Raw genomic sequence first — 12,732 nt, 5'->3', positions numbered from 1 at the left:
GAGATCTAACCAGTCCATCCTAAAGGAGATCAGTCCTAAGTGTTCACTGGGAGGACTGATGTTGATGCTGAAACTCCAATACTTTGACCACCTGATGTGAAGAACTGACTCATTTGAAAAGACCCTGATGCTGGGAAAGATTGAGGGGACGAGACAGGCTTCTCAGTACATGGAAGGAGGAGGGGAAGGGGACAACAAAGGATGAGATGGTTGGATGGCATCACTGACTCAATGGATATGAGTTTGGTAAACTCCCGGAGTTGGTGATGGACAGGGAGGCCTGGCATGCTGCAGTTCATGGGGTCACAAAGAGTCGGACATGGCTGAGCGACTGAACTGAACTGAACTGTACAGTGTACATGTAATACTGTTGTAATAAAAAGTTATTTAATGAAATGATATATTGAAGTGCCCATCGGGAGCTCTTTAGTGCCCTAATGGTTAGATTCAGGCTTTCACTGCTGTGGCCCAGGTTCAATCTCTGCTCAGGGAGCTGAGCTCTCATAAGCTGCACTGTGTGGTCAATAGAAATAAATAAAGGGCCCAGCAAGAGATAACTGGTTTATGAAGATGTAGTATATACATTGCATATATATATATGTATACATATACATAACACACACACACACACACACACACACACACACACACAGGCTTCCCTGATAGCTCAGACAGCAAAGAATCCACCTACAATGCAGATGTGGGTTCAATCCCTGAATGCGAAGATCCCCTAGAGAAGGAAATGGTAGCCCACTCTAGTATTCTTGCCTGGGGAATCCCATGAACAGAGGATCCTGGTGGGCTACAGTCCATGGGGTCACAAGAGTCGGACACAAATTAGTGACTAAACCACCACCACACACACACACACACACACACACACACACAGGCTTCCCTGGTGGCTCAGACAGTAAAGAATCTGCCTGCAATGCAGGAGACCCAGGCTCAATCCCTGGGTCAGGAAGATCCCCTGGAGAAGGGAATGGCTATCTACTTCAGTATTCTTGCCTGGAGAATTTCATGTACTGAGAAGCCTGATGGGCTACAGTCCATGGCGTCACAAAGAGTCAGACACAACTGTAAGAGCTAGACATGACTGAGCAACTAACATTTTCACTTTACTTTGCATACACACACACACACACACACACACACAAATATTGCTCACTCATAAAGATGAAATATTGCCATTTAGAGCAACATGGTTGGACCTAGAGAATATCATACTAAGTGAAGTAAGTCAGGCAAATATGTAATATTGCTTATATGTGAAATCTAAAAAAGAAATGATACAAATGAACTTATATACCAAACAGAAATAGACTCATAGACATAGAAGACAAACTCATGGTTACTAATGGAGAAAGCAGGGGAGGGATAAATTAGGATTATGGGATTAACAGGTACAATTTACTATACCAAATTAGATAAGCAACAGGATTTACTGTATAGCACAGAGAACTTTATTCAATATTCTATAATGGCAAATAGATGAGGAAACAATGGAAACAGTGGCTGACTTTATTTGGGGGGGGGCTCCAAAATCACTGCAGATGGTGATTGTAGACATGAAATTAAAAGACACTTACTCCTTGGAAGGAAAGTTATGACCAACCTAGACAGCATATTCAAAAGCAGAGACATTACTTTGTCAACAAAGGTCTGTCTAGTCAAGGCTATGGTTTTTCCAGTAGTCATGTATGAATGTGAGAGCTGACTTATAAAGAAAGCTGAGTGCAGGAAAATGGATGCTTTTGAACTGTGGTGTTGGAGAAGACTCTTTAGAGTCCCTTGGACTGCAAGGAGATCAAACCAGTCCATCCTAAAGGAGATCAGTCCTGGGTGTTCATTGGAAGGACTGATGCTGAAGCTGAAACTCCAATACTTTGGCCACCTGATGTGAAGAGCTGACTCATTTGAAAAGACTCTGATGCTGGGAAAGACTGAGGGCAGGAGGAGAAGGGGATGACAGAGGATGAGATGGTTGGGTGGCATCACTGACTCAATAGACATGAGTTTGGGTAAACTCCGGGAGTTGGTGATGGCCAGGGAGGCCGGGCGTGCTGCGGTTCATGGGGTTCTTTGCGGTTCACGCAAAGAGTTGGACATGACTGAGCAACTGAACTGAACTGAACTGAATAACCTATAATGGAAAATAATCTGGAAAAATGTGTATCTGAATCACTTTGCTCTATACCTGAAACTAACACAATACTGTAAATCAACTATTTCAGTTTGTTAAAAAGATAACTATGTCTTAAAATCAGAATTCTTTTAACAAAAAGCTTTAAAGAACACTTGTTCTACATTACTGAGAAAAGCTATACACCTTTCGTAGTGTTTCTTAAACATTTTGATAAAGTCAGAATTTTATAGAAGCCTCAGATATTTTCTCCCCCAAATGCAAATACACATCAAATACAGTCTATGATATCTAGGGGTTAATTTACCCCCCTGAAACTTTTATAAATCTGCCAGTTTTCCACTGGCTTTAGGAACTCTCTCTTAGTACTCCCAGTCAAATTAATCCTCACAATAAATAGAAGCAGGGGAAATTCTGTATATCGTTACCATTATTCAACTCTCATTCCAGTGTATGTAATACCTGGACATATCACTTGTTAAAAATAAGTTAAGGAGGCCCAGGATGGAGTCACATCACCAAAATGAGACTTAATTACCAATCAGGAACTCTCCTAATCAATACTACTTAGGTAAACTGGCAATGGCACCCCACTCCAGTACTCTTGCCTGGAAAATCCTATGGATGGAGGAGCCTGGTAGACTGCAGTCCATGGGGTCGCTGAGGGTCGGACACGACTGAGCGACTTCACTTTCACTTTTCACTTTTATACATTGGAGAAGGAAATGGCAACCCACTCGTGTCTTGCCTGGAGAATCCTAGGGACGGGGAGCCTGGTGGGCTGCCGTCTATGGGGTCGCACAGAGTTCGGACACAACTGAAGTGACTTAGCAGCAGCAGCAACAAACTGGTAGATCCCTGCCATCCCCTAAACAAAGGTGATCTTTTAATAAACAGTCTTTTTTGTCTAGTACAACACATGTTCCTGCTCCCTTCTGTCTATAAGTCTTTTTTGTATAGCTCCTGGGGCTATTGTACTTTCTATTTGCTTGACTGGATGCTGCCTGATTCGTCAATCAATGAAGAAAGCCAATAAGATCTTTAAAACTTACTGAGTTGAATTTTGCTTTTTTAATACAGGGCCTGCCTGAGCCTACAGGTTCCAAAACACCAAGGTGACCGATAAAAGAAAATCACTTCTGTGCCACCAGGGAAGGACTGCATTTTTAGAATACCTTTCAAACAAAAGGACCAAAGCACAAAGCTTTGTTAAATCTCAAAACACAACCTGATTTCCAGATGATAAACCTGGGTGCAGGCCTATTAAAAGAACTGCCTAATTGCTATAAGACAACAGCAAGGAAAATACTCCGAGCCCTGTTTCAAAGCATCTAACTAGCAGCCCTTCTGGTCAATGGGTTTGCTTTTCATTGTGGCCAAATAGATGCCCATTTTAAGTCTCATTAAGCAGCTAGTCGCTTGCCCTGTTAAATTACTCCTTTTATGGCTTACAGGCTCTTTGGTCCCAGGCCATCAATATGTGTTTTTATAAAGTTTTCCAACTCTAAAAATATTAAAATTTAAAATGTGAACCGAGATAATGTAGAAATACCCTGGCCCCTAAGTTGTGCAGTAAACTCCTTGCTCCCTGTCTCTCCTCTGCCTTTTCCAGTCGTACTTTAATCACCACTCACTCTCCACTAACATACTGATTCAGAGTTTTGTGCCAGTCTTTCTGCTAGGCTCCAGGGGACAGAGAATGAATAAGACACACTGCTCTAAAATCTTACATTCTGGAAAGAAAAAATAATAGGTAAATGAACGGTAGCAGAATATGCCACCCCAAAATATACCACTTTGGCATAAGGATTATGTTGAGCTGAATACAACTGAGAAGCAGATGCAAAGAAAGCTCACAGCCCTCCTCCTATTCACTTAAAAGCAGGACATACATTTTCAAAGAACTTCCCTGGTGGCTCAATGGTAAAGAAACCCCCTGCAAATGCAGGAGTCATGGGTTTGATCCCTGGGTTGGGAAGATTTCCTGGAAAAGGAAATGGCAACCCACTCCAGTATTTTTGCCTGGGAAGCCCCATGAACAGAGGAGTTCGGTGGGCTAAGTCCCTCAGGTCACAAAAGACTTAGCGACTAAAACAACATTTTCAAAGGTGTCCCTCCTTCCCTGTCTACCAGGAAGTACAAAAATAAATGCCAGAAGACAATTTTAGACCCTTAATAATGGAGAAGAAACCCACTTAAATCTGTGATTCAAACCTCACTCTTGTTTATCATGCTTTTCCCTGTCATCTCTCCAAAAATGAGCTTCTGGACATGGTCCTTTTTTTTTTTTTTTTTGTCTTTGGCTGAAGATGGTATATAAACAGGAGTTCTGAGCCACTGCTTTGAGTTACTCATTTTTCCCTGGGTATGTCACATGCATATACGAGGCACGTACTGTACTCAGTTGCTCAGTCACGTTGACTCTTTGCAACCCTATGTATTGTAGCCCTCCAAGCTCCTCTGTCCATGGGATTTTACAGGCAAGAATACCGGAATAGGTTGCCATTTCCTCCTCCAGGGGATCTTCTTGACCCAGGGATCAAACCCATGTTTCCTGCATCTCCGGCATTGCAGGTGGATTCCTTACTGCTTAGACACCAGGGAAATTCCCCATATAAGGAGTGTGTGTGTGTGTCGGTCGCTCAGTCATGTCCAACTCTATGAGACTCCATGGACTACAGCCTGCCAGGCTCCTCTGCATGAAATTCTCCAGGCCAGAATACTGGAGTGGGTTGCCATTTTCTTCTCCAGGTATATGAAGTGTACTTGTTAGTAAACCTGTTTGTTTTTCTCATTAATTTGTCTTTTGTTACAGGTGTCCCAGCCAGAACAGAAGAGTGGGAGGGAAAATTCTTTTTTCCTCCTTTACATCAATAAATTATTAAAATGCAATGAACAACAAAAAAATGTAATGAACTAAGCGTTGTTACTATCTAGTACCTAGAAGTAGCTATCAGAATTGGTGGTGAGAGAAAGAAAAAAATGACTAACTTGGAATAGGTCAAAGAAATGTGAATATCCAGGTATGCTGCAGGTGAAACAGCATGTCCTTATATAGGGAAGCATGAAACAGAGTGGTGTGTTGAGGAACACTAGGAACCCCAGAGTGTAACAGTAGGATTCAGGACACACTCCCCCAAAATACAGAACCTTGGTGACAGAGTAGACGATGGTTCAGAGCACAAAGGGGCTCGTTTATTTGCAGGCTACCTCTCCATGTATCTGGTGTGTTATTTTACCCCTTAGTGGGCTGTGCTAATCAAGATAACTAGCATAGCAAGCATTTGGAATGAAATTGCCATAAAACAAAACTCTCATTCTGCATTTTAAAATATTTTAATTCAAATTCAGACTCAAAGATTTTAAATGGGATTGATTTTGGAAAGATGGGACATACTTGGAGAAATCTAGTCTTGTTTTCTTTCTGAGTATCCAAACATTTAAAAAAAAAAAACATTTCTCATGGAAAATTTCAAACACATACAAAGCAAAAACAATTGTATAATGAGCTCCCATGTTCCCATCACCAACTTGAACAAATAAATCACCTATCTTGTTTCCTTTCTACTCCCATCCACTTGACCCTTCTCTTACATTTGGAAAACCCCAGACATCATAACAGTTTATGTGTAAATATTTCAGTATGCTTCTTAAAAGATATAGGTTCTTAAAAAAATAATACATTATTCCATTTTCCACACTAAAAGAAAAACACTTTAATAATGAAAGAATATCAATCAATCAATTCCCAATTGTCTTACAAACTTCATATTTTTTACTGGTTTGTCTAAGTAGTGGATTAGCCAGTCAAATGAAATTAGCTATAGGTTCCCCTTCCAGCTTCATTGGGCTTTATTTTCTCGTAATTTATTTGTAGGTCATTTGTCCTAATGAGTTTCTCATAATCTAGATTTTATTGACTATATCCGCATGGTATCAGTTTTTAAAAATAAATATATTCTCCTGTCCTAGTGTGTCCTACAAATTTGTAAATTTGTAGTTAGATCTAGGAATTTGATTAGACTCAGATTCAGCTTGTCTCATTTTCTGCCAGGAAGTATCTAGTGTCTGCTGCCTATTAAAGCTCTGTGCCCCACCACACTTCCCGCTGATGCTGCTGCTAAGTCACTTCAGTTGTGTCCGACTCTGTGCGACCCCAGAGATGGCAACCCACCAGGCTCCCCGTCCCTGGGATTCTCCAGGCAAGAATACTGGAGTGGGTTGCCATTTCCTTCTCCAATGCATGAAAGTGAAAAGTGAAAGTAAAGTCGCCCAGTCGTGTCCAACTCTTCTTGACCCCATGGACTGTAGCCTACCAGGTCCTCCATCCATGGGACACTTTCTAGACCTCCAAAATAAGAGTCATCTATTCTGCCCACAAATCTGCAACATTTATGGCTCTGGAGAGTGCTATAATAGTTAGACATTAGTTCATCTCTGTTTCTAGATAGACTACCTGGTTACTTGTTTACTTACAATAGATCACAGAACTTCTAAGTTTGCTAGCACCCGCCTTTGGATTTTGGTATATATTATTGCTTAATCGTAGGAAGAAAATAATTCGGATATCAATTGTTACAGAAAAAAATATGTAATTATAACTTGAAATCTTTCAGATAATTAAGGCAATTATCACACCTATGGAGACTGTCCCCAAAAGCCAACAACAGCATGTTCCAAATTCTGCTTTGTCATTTCTAGCTAACTGGTCTACTCTTCACACTGATAAAAATAGTACAGTTTACTAAGCTTTAGAAGCCATTGAATTCAACCTTCCTACATTATAGATGAGGAATATAAGACCCAGAGAACTTAAATGACTGCCCCAAGATTACACAGCTAGTCCAGAAAAACATCTACTTCTGCTCTATTGACTATGCCAAAGTCTTGACTGTGTGGATCACAAAAAACTGTGGAAAATTCTTAAAGAGATTAGAATACCAGACCACCTGACCTGCCTCCTGAGACATCTGTATGCAGGTCAAGAAGCAACAGTTAGAACTGGACATGGAACAATAGACTGATTCCAAATTGGGAAAGGAGTACATCAATGCTGTATATTGTCACCCTGCTTATTTAACTTATATGCAAAGTACATCATGAGAAATGCTGGGCTGGATGAAGCACAAGCTGGAATCAAGATTGCCCAGAGAAATATCAATAACCTCAGATACACAGATGACACCACCCTTATGGCAGAAAGTGAAGAAGAACTAAAGAGTCTCTTGATGAAAGTGAAAGAGGAGAGTGAAAAAGTTGGCTTAAAACTCAGCATTCAGAAAACTAAGATCATGGCATCTGGTCCCATCACTTTATGGCAAATAGACAGGGAAACAGTGGAAACAGTGGCTAACTTTATTTTGAGGGGCTCCAAAATCACTGCCACAGAGAAGGAAATGGCGACCCACTCCAGTATTCTTGCCTGGAGAATCCCAGAGACAGAGGAGCCTAGTGGGCTGCCATCTTTGGGGTTGCACAGAGTCGGACATGACTGAAGCGACTTAGCAGCAGCAACAGCAAAATCACTGCAGATGGTGACTGTAGCCATGAAATTAAAAATATGCTTGCTCCTTGGAAGAAAAGCTATGACCAGCCTAGATAGCATATTAAAAAGCAGAGACATTATCTTGCCAACAAAGGTCCATCTAATCAAAGCTATGGTTTTTCCAGTAGTCATGTATGGATATGAGAGTCGGAATATAAAGAAAACTGAGTGCCAAAAAATTGATGTTTTTGAACTGTGGTATTGAAGAATACTCTTGAGAGTTCCTTGGACTGCAAGGAGATCAAACCAATCTCTTCTAAAGGAAATCAGTCCTGAATATTCATTGGAAGGACTGATGCAGAAGCTGAAACTCCAATACTTTGGCCACCTGATTCGAAGAATAGATTCATTAGAAAAGACCCTGATGCTGCGAAAGATTGAAGGCAGGAGGAGAAGGGGATGACAGAGGATGAGATGGTTGGATGGCATCTCCAACTGGATGGACATGAGTTTGAGCATGCTCCAGGAGTTGGTGATGGAAAGGGAAGCCTGGCGTGCTGCAGTCCATGGGGTCGCAGTCAGACACAACTGAGCGACTGAACTGAACTGATATAGCAGAAATGGAACTCAAGCCAGAATTTTGAGCTCCCAAATTAATGCTATTTCCATTGTCCTCATCATACTTGTTTGCATCATACTACACTAATTGTTTTAACAAATAATTATAGCACATTTGAGGCTGCTGCTGCTGCTAAGTCGCTTCAGTCGTGTCCAACTCTGTACAACCCCATAGACGGCAGCCCACCAGGCTTCCCCGTCCATAGGATTCTCCAGGCAAGAACACTGGAGTGGGTTGCCATTTCCTTCTCCAATGCATGAAAGTGTAAAGTGAAAGTGAAGTCACTCAGTCGTGTCAGACTCTTAGTGACCCCATAGACTGCAGCCTACCAGGTTCCTCTGTCCATGGGATTTTCCAGGCAAAAACACTGGAGTGGGTTGCCACTGCCTTCTCCAATGTTTGAGGCTACACAGACATAATCTGATCCTTTGAAGAGAAATCAACTCTAGACTTATAGATCATGGAACACCTAAGAAGCTTCATCTTCTAGGGCTAGTGTCCTGAGTGAGAGTAAAATCTCCTAAGGATTACAGGAGTAAGAACTACGAAAAATTATCACTGAATCTATTTCAGGCAACCATCATTTTGTGGATGCTAAGAAATTATTTGTGAACAAATATTGAAAGAACTTCACCTGCATAAGCCTCCAATCTAAAATACAGAAGTAAAAGAAGCCCAGCATTGTAGCTTACGACCTCTGAAGTTGCTCTATTGGAATACTGCTTCCATTTATTTACAGGTTTACCTTGGGATTCAGGTCTCTTTGTGCTTCATTCCCTTGTCTCCTACCAAAAAAAGATAAAGGCACTTACTTCATAGGATTGTTGGGAGTATTACATGAGATGATGTAATCTCATCTCATGAAGGGGTTTAGCACTGCAACTACCACATTAGCACATAACTGAGCTAATAACTGATTGTTACTAAAATGTTCAGGCTCCCAAAGAGTCAGTGGCTATGTTATGCAGGAGAAGCTACTGTAAAACAAGGGCACTGTACTAACTGCACAGGCAGTCCTGACTTGGCAGGCAATCACAGATCCAAAAATTAAGATTCTTTGGTATTTAACCAGTTGTGTATTTAAATCTCTAAACTGCTACCTAGTATCAATCAATATACAACAATCAACTCCAACATCTAAATCAAAGAAAAGAAGTCACAAGGCAACAAAAGTGAAAAAAAAAAAACACAAAACACCAAATAGGACTTAATTAAACTTAAAAGCTTTTGTACATGACTGCCTGGTGGTACAGTGGATAAGAATTCGCCTGCCAATGCTGGAGATATGGGTTCGATCTCTGGTCCTGGAAGATTCCACAGTCTGAGGAGCAACTAAGCCCGTGTGCCATAACTTCTGAGCCCAGGCCCTAGAGCCAGCAAGCACCTACTGAGCCTACGTGTAGCAACTACTGAACCTCGTGTGCCTAGAGCCTGTGCTTCACAACAAAAGAAGGCACTGCGGTTAGATTTCCACACACCGCACAGAAGAGTATCCCCTGCTCTCTGGAACTAGAGAAAGCACATGCACAGCAACAAAGATTGAATGCAACCAAAAAAAATTAAAATTAAAAATTTTTAATGAATTAATTAAAAAAGCTTTTGCACCACAAAGGAAATCGGCAATCTACTGAATAGGAGAAAATATTTGGAAATTATATGACCAATATGGGGTTAATATTCAAAATATATAAATAGCTCGTACAACTCAGTACTTTTTTTAAAAAAAGGAACCCAACTAAAAACTGGACAGAAGACCTGGCTAGACATTCTTTCAAAAAAGACATACAAATAATCAACAAGCACAAGAAAAGATGTTCAACATTGTAGGGGCCTCCTGGTGTCTTAGATGGTAAAGAATCTGCCTGCAATGCAGGAAACCTGGGTTCAATCCCTGGGTCAGAAAGATCCCCTGAAGAAGGAAATAGTAACCCACTCCAGTATTCTTGTCTAGAGAATTCCATGGGCAGAGGAGCCTGGCAGGCTACAGTCCATGAGATCACAAACAGTCAGACACTGCTGCTGCTGCTAAGCTTCAGTCGTGTCCAACTCTGTACAACCCCATAGACGGCAGCCCACCAGGCTCCCCCGTCCCTGGGATTCTCCAGGCAAGAACACTGGAGTGGGTTGCCATTTCCTTCTCCAATGCATGAAAGGGAAAAGTGAAAGTGAAGTCGCTCAGTCGTGTCCGACTCTTAGCGACCCCATGGACTGCAGCCTACCAGGCTCCTCCGTCCATGGGATTTTCCAGGAGAGTACTGGAGTGGGGTGCCATTCTCTTCTCCAATCATCAGAGAAAGGCACACTAATCATCAGAGATATGCCAACCAAAACCACAACGAGCTGTCACCCCTTACCTATCAGAATGCTAACAGCAAAAAGAACACAAATTACAAATATTGGCAAAAATATTGGTGAGAAGGTAAACTGGTATAGCCACTGTTGAAAACAGCATGGAAGATTCTCAAAAAATGAAAAAATAGAACTACCGTATGAGCCAGCAATTCCATTCCTCAGTATATATCTGAAAAAACTGAAAACACTAACTCCAAAAGATATATGCACCCCAATGTTTATAGTAGCATTATTTACAACAAGCAACCTAAGTGTCCATCAACAGATAAATGGATTAAGAAAAGGTGGTATATATACACAATGGAATCCTACTCAGCCATAGGAAAAATGAAATTCCCTCATTTGCAACCATATGGATGGATCCGGAGACTATCATGCTAAGTGAAATTAGTCAGAGAGAGATAAATACTATATGTTATCACTTATGTGAGGGACTCTAAAAAATACAACTGGTGAATGAATATAATAAAACAGAAACAGACTCGTAAATATAGGAGGGGAAAAAAAAAAAAACACTAGTGGTTACCCGTGCAGAGAGGGAAAGGGGCTGGGAAGAGAGGCAAGACAGGGGTGCTGCTGTTCAGTCACTCAGTTGCGTTTGACTCTTTGTAACCCCACGGAGTGCAGCACGACAGGCTTCCCTGTCCATCACCAGCTCCCAGAGCTTGCTCAAATTCAGGTTCATCCAGTCGGTGATGCAATCCAACCATCTTGTCCTTTGTTGTCCTCTTCTCCTGCCTTCAATCTTTAAGGGATTTAAAAAGCTACACGGATTATGTTATACATACACTGAAGAATAGCAAGGAGAGATAAGAAAGCCTTCCTCAGTGATCAATTCAAAGAATTAGAGGAAAACAATAGACTGGAAAGACTAGAGATCTCTTTAAGAAAATTAGAGATACCAAGGGAACATTTCATGCAAAGATGGCCACAATAAAGGACAGGAACCGTATGGAACTAACAGAAGCAGAAGATATAAAGAAGAGGTGGCAAAAATACACAGAAGAACTACACACAAAAAAAATCTTCATGATCCAGATAACCACTATGGTGTGATCACTCACCTAGAGCTAGACATTCTGGAATGCGAGGTCAAATGGGCCTTAGGAAGCATCGCTACAAAGCTGGTGGAGGTGATGGAATTCCAGTTGAGCTACTTCAAATCCTAAAAGATGATGCTGTGAAAGTGCTGCACTTAATAGGCCAGCAAATTTGGAAAACTCAGCAATGGCCACAGGACTGGAAAAGCCCAGTTTTCATTCCAATCCCAAAGAAGGGCAATGCCAAAGAATGTTTAAACTACCGCACAATTTCACTCATCTCACATGCTAGTAAAGTAATGCTCAAAATTCTCCAAGCCAGGCTTCAACAGTACGTGAACCATGAACTTCCAGATGTTCAAGCTGGATTTAGAACAGGCAGAAGAACCGGAGATCAAATTGCCAACATCCGCTGGATCATCGAAAAAGCAAGAGAGGTCCAGAAAAACTTCTGCTTTATTGATTACACCAAAGCCTTTGACTGTGTGGATCACAACAAACTGTGGTAAATTCTGAAAGAGATGGGAATACCAGACCACCTGACCTCCTGAGAAATCTGTATGTAGGTCAAGTAGCAACAGTTAGAACCGGACATGGTACAACAACAGACTGGTTCCAAATCCATAAAAGAGTACGTCAAGGCTGTGTATCCTCACCCTTATTTTACTTATGTGCAGAGTGCATTATGTGAAATGCTGGACTGGATGAAGCACAAGCTGGAATCAAGATTGCCGGGTGAAATGTCAATAACCTCAGATAGGCAGAGGACACCACACTTATGGCAGAAAGCAAAGAACTAAAGAGCCTCTTGATGAAAGTGAAAGAGCAGAGTGAAAATGTTGGCTTAAAACTCAATCAGAAAACTAAGATCATGGCATCTGGTCCCATCACTTCATGGCAAATAGATAGGGAAACAATGAAAAGAGTGACAAAATTTTATTTTGGGGGGCTTCAAAAATCACTGTAGATGGTGACTGCAGCCATCAAATTAAAAGATGTTTGTTTCTTGGAAGAAAAGAAAGAAGAAAGTGAAGTCGTTCAGTAGTGTCCGACTCTTTGCGATCCCATGGGCTAGTCTACCAGGCCTTTCTGT

The sequence above is a fragment of the Bubalus bubalis genome, chromosome 12 (genome assembly GCF_019923935.1).
Source record: "Bubalus bubalis isolate 160015118507 breed Murrah chromosome 12, NDDB_SH_1, whole genome shotgun sequence".
Taxonomy (NCBI): domain Eukaryota; kingdom Metazoa; phylum Chordata; class Mammalia; order Artiodactyla; family Bovidae; genus Bubalus; species Bubalus bubalis.
The sequence above is the reverse complement of the archived record's forward strand: the minus strand, read 5'-3'. Positions refer to the sequence as shown.